The following is a 14,710-nucleotide window of genomic DNA, read 5'->3' on the forward strand; positions in this document are numbered from 1 at the left end:
TAGTGGGAAGCTACTGATGGCACAGGAGGCCAGCGAGGTTTCCTGTGATGACTTAGAAGGTGGAAAGGGGGCGGGGGGACGGAGGCTCGAGAGGAAGGGGATGTATGGATACATAAGGCTGACTCACTCTGTCCTACAGCAGAAACAACACTGTAAAGTAATTATACTCCAATAACAAAATAAAAATAAAAAACTGGATGAAACAAAATGAACACCAATGCCTTAAAAGGTAAGGGGGGGAGGGGCAGGTTTAAAACAAAACAAATTTGTCCCTACTGAGTAGTTGATATAGAATGCTACTATAAAAATTTTAGTCAATTGCAAAGAATGAAACGTGATTGAATGCTGGATACAAAAAAAAATTGTAAAAGACATTTTTGGACAACTGGAGAAGTTGAATATAGACTGGATATTAGGTGACATTATGGAGTTTTCTGAGTCCATTTTCTGAGATGTAATAATAGTATCACAATTTTGTAAGAGAATGCCCTCATTCCTAACAGAGCATGCTGATGGTGTAATAGGAGAAAAAAATGAACAAGTGGACATTTACCATATTTCATTGTATCCACTGATTATAAGATGTCCCATTATTGTGTAATAATTAAGACAAAAATGCTGTTAATAAAAATACTACATGCTTTCAAAATAAACAAATAAAATGAAGTTTAAAGTCTCCATACTCATGTCCCTACTTTTAACAAAGAGATATATTTGTAAACACTGCTCTCTACAAAGCTTACTTCCTGTAGAGTTGAAGTGGTAATCCTTTAAAAAACTAAGTCATAAAAGAAGGAATTCACATTTAAATACCATAAATATCTAGCTTTGAGATGGTTGTAAACATTACAGAATATCTTTAAAATGTATATACACATTTTATGTATAATAAATGTGCAATATACAGTTTTTGAAAAAAGAAAAAACTTGTGAAAATCACATGTTTAAATGGAAAAAAAGGTTTTCTGCTAAGATTAAAAGTACTTAGAAGAGACTAAAACATAAACCTAAGATTCTCCAGGGTATTATTTTTAGGCACATAAAAGATCTACATAAAGAAAATAAACTCAAGCAGGATACACTAGTATGACCCTTCTTTTGGATTCAGCTGTGCTATTTTTCCCAATCCACCTATACATTAGGGCTTTCATTAGGACAAAGCCCGTGTTTTATTTATCTAAGTATTCTCAGCACCTAGTATCACCCTTGATATGAACCACCTCCCTAACTTTCTTCAGAATATGGATGCATTCCAATTGCACAGTCTCATCTAGGATTAACTGGGCTGACCTATCCAAGCTGTTATATATGGAGTTTGATATACTCCTTAAAAATGCTTTGGAGGGAGATAAAAATTCAACCAATAATATTCACTGAATAGCCCATCTAAGCTAAACATTAGCAGCAACACCTCCGTGTACAATGTAGACTACTCAACTGTTGGCTTGTTAAGACTAAATCAAGTAGGAAGACAGCAATAGAATGAAATGGAAACAAATTATCTTACTGGTGTTGGAAATCAAGGTGCTAGTTTTTACTTGACTATCTTCAAGCTATTTTACACTCACAATCTTATTTTACAGGATTGTAAGGATGAAACTAAAACCACTTTATGAACCTCAAAGCACCAAGCAATTTTTTTGCCAGCCCCTACTTCTCAGGTATTCTACTAACTTGTCTTAATTACAAAGCTACTTATACATAAAACACAACTGCTTCTGCCTAGAGCCTTGGTACAGTCCCAATATACTCAACAGACGGCTCAGTGTACAATAAAAATTCCATCAATGCTCTTTATAGACTCATTAAGAGTTCATTTGTTTCTTATTATATGATCTCTCAAAATGAAGTATTTCATGTGTTTGCTTAAGTGTCCTGTATTTATACCTACAGCAGAAAAGCTAATGCTAGTTCCACAGAATAGACCTCTTCAGATATTCAACCACTTTAACATAAAGTTCCTTTCTAAATATCCCTTCAACTGACTCTGACCTTCTGTAAAATTGATAATTTTAAAGTTTTCCCTTTCATTGATCTTAGGTAGAAAAAACATTTTATTCTTATATGTTAAGGCTTTTGGTCAAGGCTAAAATTCCCATCGTTTATAAATAAAATATATATCAAACCTCTTCAGCAATATGAAAAAAAATTTCATTAGACAGCTTCATATAAACTGTATTTTTTTAACTTTATTAATCAACCATCATTATTATTTTTATTATTCAAATAAACCTTCTCTAAATTCATTGTAACATGAGTGGGGAGGGAGGTAGAAGGGAGGTTCAGGATGGGGGGACACATATACACCCATGGCTGATTCATGTCAATGTATGACAAAAACCACCACAATATTAGCCACCAATCAAAATAAATAATTTTTTTTAATTTCAAGAAATAATAATAATAAATAATGAATCAAAAAAAATTTCATTGTTAACACTGTGTGCATACTAGCCAAGCATATCCCAGGATCTATTTTTTGCAAAAGAAAATTTTCTGGTGATACAGCAAATGATAAGAGGTTCGCCAACACACCAAAAGCCATCAGCTCTAAAAGATAACAGAAAAGGAGGTGTGAAATAGATGCCAAACTAGCTGTTTTTAATTTGCTCTCCTCTGGCAGGTTTGTTTTTTCTTTTCTATAAAGTAAAACATTTTCCATGAAGGACTTTTGCCACATATTCACTAAAAACTTGCAGCCTTTGATTTCCCAAATAGGAGCAATTTTTCTCCCCTACATTTTGTTGAAACATCTTAGAGCACTTGATCCATGTATCACAAATTACTATGAATTATAATTGTCTGCATAAGTCTTACCTCCCCCACTTGATTTTCAACGGATTGATGATGTCCTACCCACTTTCATACATAATTCCAGATACATGGTAGGAACTAAATAAGCATAAATCAAATGAGTAAGTAAGGCATTTTTAACACGTATAATACATTTTTATTACTTTTATTATGCCTCTGACTTTAACAGCTTTCAGTTCAGTTCAGTCGCTCAGCCGCATCTGACTCTTTGCGACCCCACGAACCTCGACATACCAGGCCTCCCTGTCCATCACCAACTCCCAGAGTTTACCCAGACTCATGTCCGTTGAGTCAGTGATGCCATCCAGCCATCTGTTGTCCCCTTCTCCTCCCGCCTTCAGCTTTTATCAAATACCAAATGCATACTGGCCAGAATTTATTGGTCTACTATTAACATTATGGAACATTCTGTAGAGTTGCCTTCTAAAATAATTTCTTTGGATTATCTCAATTTGTTTTAATACCTACATCAGCAAACACAGAATTGGCTTCTACACTGAAGTAAATATTCTAGTAAATGTATTCTAGTAAAAGTATATCAACTTAATCTACAAGTAAAATAAAACAGCCTCTAAAGACAACATCTATTTGTCTAAGACTCCCATTTTTGTGCTCTAATTCTCTACAGTAAGACTAACTGGAATAGCATATTTAATGCTAAAGGGAGATAGGGGTAACACAGAAGATAGTTCAAAGGTTTTTCAGTCTTCAAATCTCTGCTTTAAAGCTAACTGGCTATTGCCAATGAAGACAGACTCGGAAAATCAGTTTCCACATCTATAAAAGAGAAACCATAATATCATGCATACATACTCAATGACCGTTTAATAAAGGAAGGAATCTCATGCTTCTAATATAAATGCACTCCTACAAACTTGTACAAAACTCAAATATGTATAAGTTAAGGGTTTAGACTGACATTTTAAAGGACACCCCTTCCCAAAGGAATATTACAAAATCTGTAATTATACACACTCTTTTAAATAGTGTTATTAAAAACAGATGCATAGCATTTTGTATGTTCTGTCACCTTATTTTTTTAACAATTTATGAGCTTGCCTCCATTAAACATTTTCAATAAAGATTCACCAATTTTCAGCATATCTCATGATTTCTTTATCTCAACTGGGCTTCTTTTCATAGGGAGAAAAAACTAATTCAGGAAAATATAGTTAACTGTGAAATGGTTAAGAGAACGGAATCTATTTATTAGAGATGAAAAGGCACAGGTAAGAAATGACCATGATATCTGACACTTAGCTACTTAAAGGACAGTCACAGCGACTGAAGACTTGGCTTGGTCTTCTTACAACCAGAAGCAGGAATTTCATTTTCCCTTTTTTTCTACTCAGTTTGTTAAGGAAAGGCAAAGAGCAGCAACATTCTCAAACAGTTTTTGAAATTATTATCACAAACAGCAAAATCATGGCTGGCAGGAGGGGGCAGACTACTACTTGGCAGACAGCCCCGTCTTACAAGAGCTAAAAAAATGCCTCCATGAACTGATGTTCCTAAGTCAAAATCCACTGTACAAAAGGTACTTTAGGAGTCTCCACATATAGCATTCAAAGTGGCAATTATTTGAAAGTCAACTATACATGCCTGGTTACTAAAAGGTACATATTAAGTAACCTAAGACTGGAAAAGCTCAGTGCCTAATTTCTGTATTATAGCAGTTGCACAATACAGAGTAGTTATTTTGTCAACAACTGCCTTTAAGAGAGGAATCAATATACTGGAAGAGATTAAAGTTTTTAATGTTTTTTTCTTCCAGTTTTATTGAGATATAATTGATACATAACACTGTAGAAGTTTAAAGTACAACATATATCATAAAATGTTCAGTAAACATCCCATGTTTCATATAAATACAAAATCATAAAATTCTGTGATGTGGTAAGAACTCAGGATTTACTCTTAACAACTTTTGTATATAACATACATCAGTGTTGATTATATTTAATATGTTGCATGTTACATTCCTAGAACTATTTATCTTATAACTGGATGTTGGTACCTTTTGAGCAGACTAATATTTACTGAGCACTAAATATGCCAAAGAACTGATGCTTTCTGATGCAGTGAACTGATGTAGTGCTGGAGAAGACTCCTGAAATCCTTGGACAGCAAGGAGATCAAACCAGTCAATCCTCAAAGAAATCAACACTGAATATTCACTGGGAGGACTGATGCTGAAGCTCCTACGCTTTGGCAATCTGATGAGAAGAGCCGACTCATTGGAAAAAAACGATCCTGATGCAGGGAAAGACTGAGGGCAGGAGGAGAAGGGGAGACAGAGGATGAGATGGTTGGATGGCATCACTGACTCACTGGACATGAGTCTGAGTAAACTCCAGGAGATAGTGAAGGCCAGGGAAGCCTGGCGTGCTGTAGTCCACAGGGTTGCAAAGAGTCAGACATGACTTAGTGACTCAACTACAACAAGATATGTACAAGGTTCTACATATTGGAGGCTTTGCAGGCATTACCACAATTTTGACCCTCAAAAACATTCCGCAAAGTTGACATTACATATTCTTGTTTTTGTTTTTCTTTATCAATGAGTGAACTAAGACTTGGAGAGCCAACCTGCCCAGCTAGATGGCTAAAAACTGGGTTGCTTAAGGTATTAAATCCAGCATCAGTTAACCCCACTACAAGGAGAAAGAAAGTTCAGAAAAATGCAGTGAGCTGTGGAATGGCTAACAGAGGTGAATATATTTACCAGAAATAAAAAGGTATAGATAGGAAATGACCATGATATTTGGCACTTAGTTACTAAAAGGATAGTCATATGGACCGTTCTCAATTTGTTCCTTCAGTAAGTATTTCAGCACTATATGATCAGTCACTATGTTAGAAGCCAGGAAAGTAACTATGAAGATTCATTTCCTGCTCTCAAGGGGCTTATTATTGGGAAGGGACAAGACAAATCAACGAGCAATTACACCAGAAGGAATATCGTATGCTATGGAGCCAGAGATTACAGTCTACAAGCAAGGGATGATAAATAAAGAGTCCCACAGAAAGTAATGTTTACAATGATAGTTGTAACATGAACAGGAGGTGGGCAAGGTGTATGTATGACACAGAAAGAGTTACATTGATGAGCTACTTTTGAGTCTGTTTCTAAAAGCAAAGAGTGTGAAAAAACTTGTGTTTCTTAATTAGGGAAAATGTAGCAGGTAAAAAACTATGTAAATTATCATTGCTTTTAATTTTCTCCAAAATATATGTGTTTAAAAAATATACACATGGCAGAAAAATGTGCACATATAAAAAAAAAAAGTGTGGCAGTATATTTTCAAATATCCATTTAAGATCCCCATCGCTACCTTTCTTTATTGTGCATATGCCATATTGCAACAATGTTTGAGTCTAACCAAGAGACTCAACCATAAATCAGACATAGCTTAATCAACAGAATCCTGGCTTAACTGGGGATTTGCAGTTTAATAGATGGTTCTAAATTATAGTACAACAGCACAAATTTAATGATTCCATAAAAAAAAAAAAAAATTAAGGGCATTTTTAACGACCAGTTGATAGAGGTTTCAGTTCACTCACTGAAGAAGTAGCCCGGAGGTTTATAATCTCTAAATAATCCTTGTTGATCTTTATTTTCTACTTTTTATAAATGATCACAGAAACTATTTTCATGTATCTTCCTTTGAAAAAAGCTCAGATGCTTCACCTGCATTATATAAATATTAACAATCAGTAACTTTTATGTCAGCTACATAGAAACTTTTAAGAGTGACTTTCTCAAGGTCATAGAGCAAATCTCTGGTGAGACAGGAATGGAATTCATGACCTTTGACTGCCAGAAGTTTTCTACCCACACTCGGAAATTCCTTCTCCATAAGTGTAATTTATATGCTCACTTTGAGGGACTGGAAAGTTCATCCCTTCTAGGGCAGGGGATGGGGGCTGGGGAGGGAGAAATTTTTCCGTCAAATCACTTGTCACACAGTTCCTTAGGTTTACAAAGTGATTTTTACCTACACTATTTCGTCTCACCCTCACCACCACCCTGTAAACTTGCATGCTGTTTTTCCCATTTTACAGACTCGAAAGAGTTAAAAAATTTAATCAAGGTCATCCAGAGTTAGTAACTGAGACGGCAACCCTCAAGCTGCAGTATCTCTGCCACTTAAATCAGTCCTGATTCCAGGATGTATGATCTGAGCAGACACCCAATTCTGAAATGAACGAAGATTTCCTTTACAGTTATTTATCTAATGTTTTACAATCATTTACCTTCCTTGTCATTTAGGTCAGTTGCTTTGTTTTCTTTGGGGCAGGGTTGTTTTCATGTTTTGTTATAAGTTGGCTTGTTAAACTTAAGTAAGAGTAGTATCCCCCAACACAGAATTTGAAAAAAAAAAAACAAACTTTGCCTGTTTTTCTTTTTTTTTTATATATATACAAGTGGGAAGGGGGCTTTTTACCATCATTTGTGGTCATAATATATATAGTTTATGTATGGGGTATATACCAATACAACTAGAGAATACAAAAACTCACAATCATAAATATAAATACTATGTATATACATATATATACATATGCACATACCTAAAAGAGACTATAGTCATATATAGTATGTACATATACATCATGCCAGCAATTATTGTGAAAAGCCATATATATACTGTTAAGCATGGTGAATGGAGCATATAAAACACAATTCCTGGATGTGAAGGGCAGCAAACTCTAATAGTGGCAGCTTCTACGGCCTCTGATGGGGGTGGGAAAACTCAAAGCTCTATAATTTTTTCATCTTCTACACAGCAATAAAGCTGCAAGGGCTTTCTACTGCTGCATCTGTACCTAAACAGTAATGCTGTTTGGAACCAGCCCCAAAACCGCTTTTAATAAATATTCAAAAATATACACCATCAAATGAGCCACAGAAGCAAAGTATGACTTTGAGTTAAAAAGAAAAAAAAAAAAAAAGACAGGAAAAAAGACCATCTCTGAGAATTCTGAGTATCCTGTAATCTACTGTCAGACCAAAACAAATTTTTATGGAGCAACAGGACTACTCAAGTAGCCACTTTTATGACAATAAACACCCTAAACCGAAAAATCCTTTTGTAACCTAATTACTGAGAATATATAGAGAAAGTAACCATTTAATCCACAGCATGTGTTCCCTACCGCAAAAACTCAAAAGCTGACATCAGATGGGGTGTGGCCGGTCTAGGCCCTGACAATGAATTCTGGCCAGCTGAAGTCAGACAGTTCTCTGGAAGGGCTTGGGACCTGGAAACCAAGCAGGTCTCACAGACCCTAAGGCTACTGCCCTTCTGGGCACAGGGGAAGGCCCATCTGTTTATTTGCATTTTGATTTTGAGAGCCCTGGTTGTGGTAGATGAGTTAAGGCTGTGGTTATAGGGTGCTGCCAGTGACTTAACCTTAATATTTTTACCCTTACATTTTATCCATACTTAAGACGGAAAGGCGCACGTAATTTGTCGGCTGAAAAAATAAACATAAATTTTCAAATGGAAAATAAATGGACACTGGGCAAAAATACAGATATTTCCACTACAGTAGCCTATGGGATTTTCAAAATGCAAATGATAAAGGTAAGCCACAGCAACCTATTTTAGGAATTATTTACAAAAATGAAAGTTGTGTTCAAAAAAAAAAAAAGATAACCATGGTGTAAATTCTGAACAAAACTCCTCTGGAATATTTAGCTCGTGTTCATTAATCAACATGGAAGCACAAGTAAGAAAACTTACTTAATTCAAAGAAAGAATAACTTTTCAAATAAGTTTGTGCCATTTCTAGTGGGTTACAAACTATTTTGCATTAATATACAAATCATCTACAGCTAGATTTAAGAAGTTGACACGAAGATAACTGTTACCCTTATGTTATAAAGAAACCATCTGACACCTCCCCAATTTAATGTGACTAACCTCATGTTAATCTGCATAAACATGAAATTCCACACATTCCATGTTGTACCATGAAAATGTCCAAGACATATATATGCTCATCTAGCTAGCAGTATCACTTCACTGTTCAAGATACTCAACACACCAGATTAACCAACACGGGCCTGAGTTCAAAATGCTCTCATACAGGCCTAGAGGCCTAAGCCCTTATGTCATCTTAGAAGACACACCTGCATTTAAGACTGAATTATTTCATTACGTTGACAGCAGCCTGCTTCAAGATATGACATCTAAGACCCACTCTGAGTCTGGGGAAGAGCATGTTTACCTTTCCCAGGAGGCTGGGAACTAATTCCCCAGGAACATATATTTTTTTTTAAATGACCAGAACACTAACACTATTACATGCCTGATGGGTGCGCTTTGGAAAGACTGTCAAGCATCCTGATTTGTTTTTCCCTTGGCCTGGGGAAAGAGCGCTCCAGTGTTTGCAGTCCCTCCCTTTTTGTACACACATACGCCGCAGCTGTAGTAAACAAGCGCCAGCCAAGAGTTGCTAAGGTCAAGGTCTCAAATGCTACACCAGGACCAATGTTCTCCCAAAGCACATTCAGCTGTGGCAAGGGAATTTTCAGGAGAAAAGTATATCTATTAAAGGGCCCATGAGCGCAACCATTTTCATTCAGTAAATAGCCATTCAAAACATTCCAAAATAAGGTTTTAACTGACAGAAGTTTCTTTTAAATATGCACTACTGATAGATAAATAACTGAAACACTTCAAAAATACACAGAAACCCCTCAAGGATGCTTCTTTATCTCCCATAGCAATAATACAGTTTTAGGGCATAAATTACTACAACGTTCTGTGAAACCATCCCAACTTTTACCAGCTTCAGTATATTTCACAGTAGTTATGAATTATAAGGTAAAACAATAAACCCCTTTCCTAATTACATTACAGATTCCTGTCAAGTCTGATATGCTCAAAACCCTCTCTCCCCAACTCAAAGGAGTTTAACCCACTCCAACTGACCAGGCTGCAACCATAAAGATACAACTTATGCAACCGAATGTTTGTCCTTCAACATCTCTTTAAGCTGCTAAAGTTAAACATTTTCTAGCCTAAAAGTATACCCCTTTATCATAACCCATTTCTGTGTGGTTTTTAAGAATGTAAACGACATCTGAATGAGGTTTACAAATAGCACTACCAGCCTATTTTATTTTTTAGGTGAAGGGTCACTGTTTTTGCTGAATGCCAATTTCAAAAAGCCTTTCTTAGAAGAAGGAATACATCCAGGCTTCGAAGCGACCACTCCTATTCCCCCATCACAAGCTGCTGCCCGTTAAAAATCACCAAATTCATTCCAAGGCATTTACTTAGCTAAACAACTCTATCCTCCAGTAGGAAGAGGGCATGGAGGCGTCTAGGTGGATTTGCAGAATGACGTCCGTTGATTGGCAGATGTCTACCGAAGCCACTAGATGCACATGCAGTAAATGTAAATAGAGCTGCTCCTCTCCCTGGTGTTACAGGGAAACTGAGAGAATATTAAAGCTGATTTAAAACAAAACATCCGAGGGCTCGGCTGAGGATTCTATTAGCCAGTGGAATTGCTTAAAACAATCCATACAGCGCGACACTTAAACCATCTGTACAGTTAAATTAGAGAGCTGACAATATTAACCACGCAAACTGTTTATCCAGATTACACATTCCGTTGTACTAATACTCTTTAACTCAACACAGTCAGCTTTTACCAGCTGAATTAAGGCTATTACTATTAAAGTATGCAAAACTCGACGCGCAGGGTGAAGGGGGCTGGGAAGCTGCAGGGCTTGTAACAAAGGAATTGGTACTTTTTCCAAGCTTTTGCCTCAAATGCACTTCGAAACTGAACTCTTGAGTGCACCCCACCCTTTTCCCCAAAGATAAAAGTTTTCAAAGTTCTAAGAGGCAGCTCTCTGCCCAAGAAAAGCAGGACTGACTCTCCCCGTAGGGGAGCATCTAACGCGAACACCAACTAATGTCGCGGAGGTCAAGTACGAGTCCTCCTCTAAAGGCAAGAAGTGGCTCCCAGGCCGGGCTGCCCGCCCGGGTGGCCCAGCAAAGTTGCCCCTTGTCAACTCCGGCCAGGTCCCCCGTCATTGAAAATAACAGCCTCGGGTCAGCCCCCCGGCTACTTGCACGGACCAGGCACTGTAGCAAGTGACAGTTACACATCATTACGACCAGAGACAATAATGAATGTGGCACCAGGACCACTATTCATGCCAGCAGTGTCATCTCCGCTTTAACCCCTTCCCCTCCGCGCTCTCCAATGCACACCCACAGCCCACACGGCCCGGCGGGGCAGCTCGTCACTCAACTCCCTCTATTCCTGGGGGGGGCAAACTACTTCCATAAGCTCCCCCCACCCCCAATTCAGCCCTGGTGTTTTATTTCCCATCCTTGGCAACTGTCAGGCAAACACTGCAAACAACAATTCCACTAGGGATAGAAAAATATTGCTTAATTCACGCTACTTGGTAAGTTCTTTAAAAAAAAAAAAAATGGGGTGGGGGGGGAGAGAAACCTTTCTTCTCCACGAATCCAACCGACGCTACTTGCTTTGCAAAAGCGTCGCCCTCCCTCTCGCCCCCACGCCGCCCCGCTTCCCAACACTTTCCCCCTTTAAGAACACAGACCAACCAAAATGATTTAACTTGAGCAGATGACAGAAGAAAAATAAAACACGTTAAGAGACTACGGTCTGATCTGGGATGGCACCAGAAGAAAAAAAAAAAGAGGAGGGGGTTGTTTATTTTGATAAGAAACGGAATCGGCACAGACCTGAACAGAAGCTGCGGAGCAGGAGAAATTGTTTTCTTTCCCTCACCCAGAGTCCCCCTCTCTCTCTCTCCCTTTCTCTCGCTCTCACACGCGCGCGCGCACACACTCACGCTCGCACACACACACACACGGCGTCACCCGCGCACACTCACACGCACACTCGCACACGCACGGGCAGAGCCTCTCAGCTGCTCTCTGCAGTTCTCAGGAAATGAATGGGGGGCAACCCAGGGAACTGTTGTACTTGCAAATGACTTACCCGGATCACATGATGCGCTAAATGTAGGGTGGGCCGGTGGGTGGAGGCTGCCGAGACGCGAGCCCGGGTCTAGCGTGGGGAGCCTCGCCAGGCCCGCATCGAATTACCCCGGGGCCCAGCCGAGGGGGTTGCAAGACGCCGCTTCTCCTCCCTTGCAGCCCGCAGCTCAGGAAACCGGAGAAGCGCGGGGGGGTGGGGTGGGGTGGGGTAGGGTGGGGTAGGGTGGGGTGAGTTGGGGGGGCGGGTGGTGAAAACACCAAACCCCCAAACAAAAGAGCTCCGGGTCCTCCTCCCCAGAAACAAAGCCCCGCCGCTGCGGGCGAGCCCCGGGGTGGGGCCGAGGGCGGGGGCGGCGGCGGGGAGGGGCTCGCTCAGCAGGCGCTAAGTCGCTTTATTGCCATAAAATGGGGCCCCCGAGCCGCTCCGCCCGAGGATTAGGAGGCGGGCTCTGAGTGTGATGGTTGAAATCCCCTGTGGGAAACTAACCCCTCCCCGCTCGCAGAGGTAGAAGGCAACACCCACTGCCCGGCCCTCGCCTCGCCGCCCGGGCCGCCGGCTTGGGGGGTGGGTCCGCGGAGCCTCCACCCCGCCCCACCCCGCCCCACCCCTGCCCCCGCCCCCCGGCCTCGGCCGCGCTTCGCGATCACCTGCACCACCTTGCTGCGGCACCCAAAATAACCCACACATGGCCAACACCGCCTTGGGAGCCGCGGGGCGCGGGGGGCCCGCGGGAGGAACCCCCGATTTCAACTCCTCGGGAGCGGACTCGCGCGGGGCCGCCAGAAAGTCCCCTCTTTTGTGCCAGAGCGCGCTAGGCTGCCTTAAGGAGGGAATTCGGAGACAAATAAAGCGCGGAGCCCGCTCGGCCCACCCCCCTCCGCCCCCGCCGCTCCCCTCCCGCCCGGGTGGAAACGTGCGGGGAGGGGGCCGGGTGCCCGAGCCGTCCCCGCGGCTCACCCACCAGCTAACTTGGAAAGGTGTGGGCGGAGCCGGCTCCGGCGGCCGGCGGCGGCTCGGGACCGCTCGCGGGGACCGCCCCCGTGGCTCCGGGCATCGCCCGCGCCGGGCAACAATGGGGTCCCGGCCGGGGCAGCCCGAGCGGGCGGTGCCCTGGACGCGGGGGCGCACGCGAAGGTGGGGCGCGCGCAGGGCCGGGTGCGGAAGGCGGTGGGGAAATCATTGTTTGGGTTCTCGAGCGACGCACGTTGCGGGCGAGGCGGGGGCGTCCTCCCGCCCAAAGCTTCACCTTGGCGGGATGAATGGGGGCGAGGCGGAGCCGCACGCCCGGTTCCGGAGCCCCGGGAGATGGGGTGCCCGCCCTTGCTCGGAATTTGGGCAGGAAGCGGGAGCTGTAGATACCGGCCAAGGGGCTGCGGGAGAGCGGAGTCCGGCTCTCCCCGCCCCGCGCCCCAGAAGGGAGACCCGAGAAGCAAGCGGCCCGGAGCTGAGTCCTCGACGCCCTTCCCGAGGGTCCCTCCCTCCCCGCCTCCGCGCCCCGGGGAGCGAATCGACGCGATTCAGCGGCGGGAGGGAGAGGAGGCTGGCAGCGCGACCCGGCGCTCCCGCGGCGGCCGGGAGGGCGCGGGGTCAGCGCGGCGCAGAAGGGTCGGCTGGGGCAGGGCGGCGAGCGGACGGAAGCGGGCGCGCTGGGAGCGGAGCGGGCGCGGCGGCGATCGCGTGCGCCACTTTCTTGCAAAGCTGGGTGAGCGCGCTGGGGCGCCCGGGTGGCCGGACACCCCGGCACGGCGCCCCTGAGCCCGCCCCGCGTGGGAAACCACCTCGGCAGTGGGAAGGCCTCGAAGGGGAAGTTTATATTAAGGAGAGAAAGATTTGCAAATGTGGCACGAAGTAGGGGTGGGAAGAGAAACGAGGCAGAGGCCGAGAAACAGGAAATGAGAGCGAAAGGACGCATTCTAGCCAGGAAAAAGCCCAGTTCTACATTTCGTGTGGCGGTTTTCCAAACACTTCTAGAGGCCCTGTGTGCGGTATTCATGAAAACAAAGGCAGCGCACTGCCTGATTGTGTTCCATGCCTCCTGCCTTCTGTATGTGAGCATTAGGCAAGGTGGTCCAGCCCGGACGATGATTCCACGGTCCCCTTCTAAGTCTCCAGGGGACCTGCGTCTGAGACACATGAGAGGAGGGGGTCTATCCTGGTCTTAGGATTTCCAAGAGCCAATAAGTGAAAGTGGCCGAATAATTGTGCCCCAGTCCTTGAGCGAAGTATCCTTAGACTAGGAAAGCTTCGGGAGCAGGAAGGTGATGGAAGACCACATTCATAGACGTGGATGCGGCCAGGGAATCAGGAACCCCCAAAGGAAAACGGAACCTGGGGGCTGTGGGGCGCTCCTTGGGGCGGGGTCTCTCCCTGGGAAAGCAGGCCAGGACCCCACCCCCTAGCTTGATCCTGGACTCTGGGTAAACAGCCCTTTACATTCCTCTGCCTCTGGATAAAAACATCGTCAAAAGACAAGTTTGAAAACCGATAGAACGTCAACAGACACAGTATTTAAACGGAAAATTCGGCTCTACTAGAAACAGTGTAAAGTTTTCCTCTAGGTGGGGCAGGGAGTGAAGGAGGTGAGTTTTAAGAGTGGAAGGATGCTATAAGAAATTATGTCATCGTGGCATTCCTTGTACTAGCAATTCTTGCTCTTAGAGCGCTGCAATGACCATAAATATATTCTCGAGCAAGTGCTTCTGCACTTGGATACACATTCCATAACTGCATTTCCTACCTACGGCTCCAGCCGTGGACATGCTAATAGAATGATGGAAGATAGAAAATAACATAGAAGAATCCACACCAGAGGGATAAGAAAAATACAGATAGGTCAAGGTTAATATTTAGAATCTGTGTAATGTGGTTAAAAGAGGGGAATATACCAAGT

At 42.9% G+C, this 14,710-nt stretch overlaps 1 protein-coding gene across 5 annotated transcripts in view; it reads right to left on the reverse strand.

Annotated features, from left to right (window-relative positions):
- KLF12 (Kruppel like factor 12) overlaps nt 1-12,219 on the reverse strand; it is a 511,104-nt gene extending 498,885 nt beyond the window's left edge. The window contains exon 1 of one of the 5 annotated variants that reach the window (XM_043891644.1): nt 11,821-12,219. The gene's annotated coding sequence lies outside the window, so the exon portion shown is untranslated. Of the gene's footprint in view, nt 1-11,561; nt 11,792-11,820 lie in introns of those variants that run through there. The other 4 variants (XM_043891648.1, XM_043891649.1, XM_043891646.1 and 1 more) reach the window with 4 other exon arrangements.
- Between the last annotated feature and the right edge of the window lie 2,491 nt (nt 12,220-14,710).

Source organism: Cervus elaphus, chromosome 30, assembly GCF_910594005.1.
Source record: "Cervus elaphus chromosome 30, mCerEla1.1, whole genome shotgun sequence".
NCBI lineage: Eukaryota > Metazoa > Chordata > Mammalia > Artiodactyla > Cervidae > Cervus > Cervus elaphus.